A 4,651-nucleotide genomic window follows, 5' to 3' on the forward strand; every position below is an offset into this window, starting at 1 on the left:
GAAGGGAAGAGCCATGGCAATTATATGCCTGGCATTGTGCTAAGCATTTTACAAATATTTTCTCATATGATCCTCACAACATCCATGTCAGGTAGGTGCTATGATTATTCCTACTTTAAGCCTGTAAAAACTGAGGCAAACAAGTTGAGTGACTTATCTAGTCATACAATTTAGATAATGACTGAAACTGAATTTGAACTCAGTATTTCCTGACCCCACATCAATATCTCTATCTAATGTGCCATCAATTGTTTCTGATAGGCTAAGGCCAGGGTATGGCGAATCTCTGCCTCTTCCAAGTATTCTCTGGTTGACTTCTATTCTCTATGCCGTGCCACAGCTCTAAGTGCCTACAGACTTCTGGCTATTTACTTGGGTGGTACTGTACATGATAGAATGATTTTCATTGTATTTTTCTTTTTCATTAATGTAATTTCTTGACCTTGCTCATTTCCATTTGGTCTATTTTTAGCAATTTTTTCAGATGTTTTGGGGAGAGTTGTCCTCTTCTAGGAACTTTCATGTTACTGGCTTTTCTGAGAACTAGGATTTGTACTTTTATTTTTACTTAATTTTCTTTTTTTTCCCCAAATGATAAGCATTTATTACCTGTCTTCCCTCCATTCCCTCTCCTTTCTTAGAGAAAAAAAAAACTATAAAAAAATCCTTGTAACGATGTTCCTAGATTTGGTTTGTTATGTGTAAGGTGATGGCAAAATGGATAGAGGGTTTCCCTTGGACCCAGGATGCCCTGACTTTGCCCTCTCAGCTCCTTCCTTATTTACATGATGCTGCATCAGTCACTTAACATTTCTTGAATAAGGTTTTCTCATTTGTAAAACAGAAAAAAATAATAGCACCAACCTGATAAGGTTGTTGTAAGGATTAAATGAGATAGCATATGTAATCACTTTGCATAACTTGAAATATTAGCTGGACATATCTCCTGTTTCCAGTTCTTTTCTACAACAACAACAACAACAACAACAACAACAACAACAACAACAACAACAACAACAACAACAACAACAACAACAACAACAACAACAAAACCTGATGTACAAGTAGGTCCTTTCTCCATTTCTTTGACCTTTTTGAGATACAGACTTAGTAGTGGTAATATGGGATCAAAGGGTAAGTATAGTTTTATACCTTTAGATCATGGTTTGTAACTCCTTTTCAGCATGATTACATCATTTCCCTACTCCCCTAAAAGTGTATTTTTTTTTTATCCTAGGACTCCATTCTAGGAGCATAGGGCCACAACCAGTAGGCAATGGGACACACAGTCGCTCAGGGTCACCCAGCTGGGAAGTGTCTGAGCCCGGATTTGAACCTAGGACCTTCTGTCTCTAGGCCTGGCTCTCAATCCACTGAGCTAGCCCAGCTGCCCCTGCTTTAGGTTGCAGTTTCTTTAGCAAATGTAGTTTTTACAGGGTGGGGTTGCTAGCCCCACGCCCAACCCTCCTCCTTTTTTCATCCAGGCTAGGGACCGTCCTTGGCCCAGGAGTGGTAAGGGTGGGCAATAGGGGTCAAGTGACTTGCCCAAGGTCACACAGCTGGAAGTGTCCGAGGCCGGACTTGAACCTAGGACCTCCAGTCTCTAGGCCTGGCTCTCAATCCACTGAGCCACCCAGCTGCCCCCCCCCCCAAAAAAAATGTATTAGTGTTCCAGTTTTCTCATATCTCGTCTAACACTTATCTTTATTCGTTTTTTGTCATAGTAGTCAACCTGTTAAGTGTGAGGTACTACTTCAGAATTATTTTAATTAACATTTCTCTAATGGATAATGATTTGGGGCATTTTAAAAAATGACTATAAAAAGTTTAAATTTATTCATATGAGAATTGCCTGTTCATATGCTTTGACCATTTATCAATTGGAGAATGACTTATATTCCTATAAATTTGACTCATTTTTCTATGTATTTGATAATAATTCTTTGGTATACAACTGAATAGGTATATTAATTTAGGTAGAATTGTCATTTTTGTTATGTTGGCTTTGCCAGTAAAAATTAATGTTTTTTTTCAGTTGTTTACATTTGACTTTGTACATGTGAAAAATGTTTTGTAATTGTTTTCACATAGTTTCTGTGTTTACTTGGCAGGTAGACTTCCACATACTTTATATTGTCTACAATTATTTTTAAAGGGATTTCTCTTTCTAAATTTTCATATTGGGCTTTATTGGTGATATACGGAAATGCGGATAATTCATATGGTTTTATATTTTAAATTGCTTCAATTAGTTTTTCAATTGATTTTCTATCTATACCATATCATCTATAAAAAATAATAACTTTATTTTCCACATTGCCTATTTTGATTTCTTCAATTTCTTTTTCCTCTCAACATCAAAACTAACATTTTTAAATACAATATTGAATAGTAGTGGTGATAATAGGCATTCTTCCTTTACACCTGATCTTATTGGGAAGACCTCTAGCTTGTTTATCCATTACAGATAATATTTCCAGGTGATTTTAGGTAGATCCTATTCATAATTCTAATGAAAACTTCATTTATACCAATATTCTTAAGAATTTTCAGTAGGAATGGGTATTGTATTTGTACAAAACCTTTTTTTTCTGCATCTTTAGAGATAATCAAATGGTTTCAATTAGTCTTGTGATCAATATAATTAATTATATTAGTAGTTTTCATTTTATTGTACTTTCTCTGTGTTCCCAACATAAAAGGCACCTTGTCGTAGTATATGATGCTGTAGTATATTGCTGTTATCTTCTTGCTATTATTTTACTTAGAATTTTTCATCAATATTCATTATGGATATTTGCCTGTAGTTTTTGTGCTCTGTTTTTGCTCTTCCTGCTTTAGATATTAACACTATATTTGTGTCAGAGAAGGAATTGGCAGAATTTTTTCACCTATTTTTCCTAACGATTTAACTACTGGAAATCATTGTTCTTTAATTGTTTGGTACGATTCTCTGGTATTGATATTACTTCATTATCTATGGTACTTTTTAGCAAGGTATAATTTTATTCCTTATTTCTTTTATATAGAGATCTATTTTTTTCTTTGTCTTTGAGATCATAATTGCTACTCCTGTTTTTTGTTTTTTTACTTCAACTCAAGCATAATAGATTCTACTCCTTTACCTGAGTCTTTGTCTTTATTCTGTGTCTTCCTGCTTCAAATATGCTTCCAATAGATGACATATTAGAGATTTTTTAAATTTATTCTGCTATCCATTTGTATTTTATGGATAAATTTATCCCATTCATACTTTCCTTCCACCTTACATTTACTCTCCTTATGTTTCTCTTTTTCTCTCCTTTCACTCTCTTCCCCATAATAAGTGGTTTACTTCTGAGCACCATTGTTATAAAAGAATAGGGTAATCTGGATACTACCACTATTAGGCTGGTTATTAGTAGTAGTAATCTGAGATATTAATCTGAGGAAGCTTTGGTTTGGTTCCCTAATGGCTGATGCAGGGACACCCGAGTCCAGCCACCCAGCTGGATGGTATAACTGCCCTTCTTTATAACAGGGCCCAGCAGGATCCCTAAAGGTCAATGGATGGGTAACCCTTTCAGGTCCCACCTAGGGTTGATTGTTTATTGGTATTGGGCTCTATCAGCCTTGGATAATGTTCATCTGACTGTGTTTCTCCCTCCCCAGAGTGGTGATGGAATAATTACTCCAGGAAGGTACTTAATAACTTTATCTATGTTGTTCAACAAGGGAAAGGAATGATCAGGAAAGGGTTGGGAAATAGGTGACCCTATCACTAAAGCTATGACAATAATCCCTCAGGACTGTAGGCTGTTCAGTAATGCTGGGCTTGTTCTTCACTTCTTCTGGCTCAGCCTGGCCACAGCCAACCCAGAGTAAGCAAATTGTTTGGATGATGCAAATATTGATGATGGTTTCTCTCAGCTTCTTACTGCTAGTTGATTTGCCAGTTCTACAGCCTTCAGGAAATATCACCCTTTACCACCCTCTTCTTCTCCTACCCACTTCCCGGATCCCCCCCAGGCCCCAGGATACCTAAATATCTAGAGATGGTTTAGGAACTTAAATATCTAGGGATTCAGAGAGAATCAGAGAATCAGAGGATCAAGATCAAATGTCCAAGGCAAGAGTTTAGGCAAAGCTCAGCCAAGGCAAAAGCCAAGGTCCTCTTAATTCTTTCCACTTCACTCTGCATTGGTTTCCTCTGAAACTGCATATTTCAACATTTATTATTGTACCATAATGTCCCATTACCCCTCCATAAAATAATTTGTTAATTTTAGTCACCCTCTACAAAGAGGAAAACTCTTCATTTACCAAAGTTTGGCTGACAACAAAGAAAGTGATTATCAGTATTTTTCAGATAAATATTATGCACTCTTTTAAAAACCTTTTTCTTTGATTTCTTTGTTGTAAAGGTCTAATAGTGGAATAGCTAGAGGATGGAAATTTACCTGATCATGATGGAAAGGCAAGAGTCTTTGAAAGGATCTCAACCATCTATATGTTGAAATAGCAGAGCCACCAGGAGCTAGGAAGAATTGTCTTCAAACCTCTTGAGTGACCCTAAGCATGTCAATTAATTCATGAGCTTCGGTTCCTCACCAGAAATTTTTAATAAAGAGGAATGTGGACTTCATAGGCCCTAAAGTCCCTTCAATCTCTA

This window comes from Gracilinanus agilis, chromosome 1, assembly GCF_016433145.1.
Source record: "Gracilinanus agilis isolate LMUSP501 chromosome 1, AgileGrace, whole genome shotgun sequence".
Classification (NCBI taxonomy): domain Eukaryota; kingdom Metazoa; phylum Chordata; class Mammalia; order Didelphimorphia; family Didelphidae; genus Gracilinanus; species Gracilinanus agilis.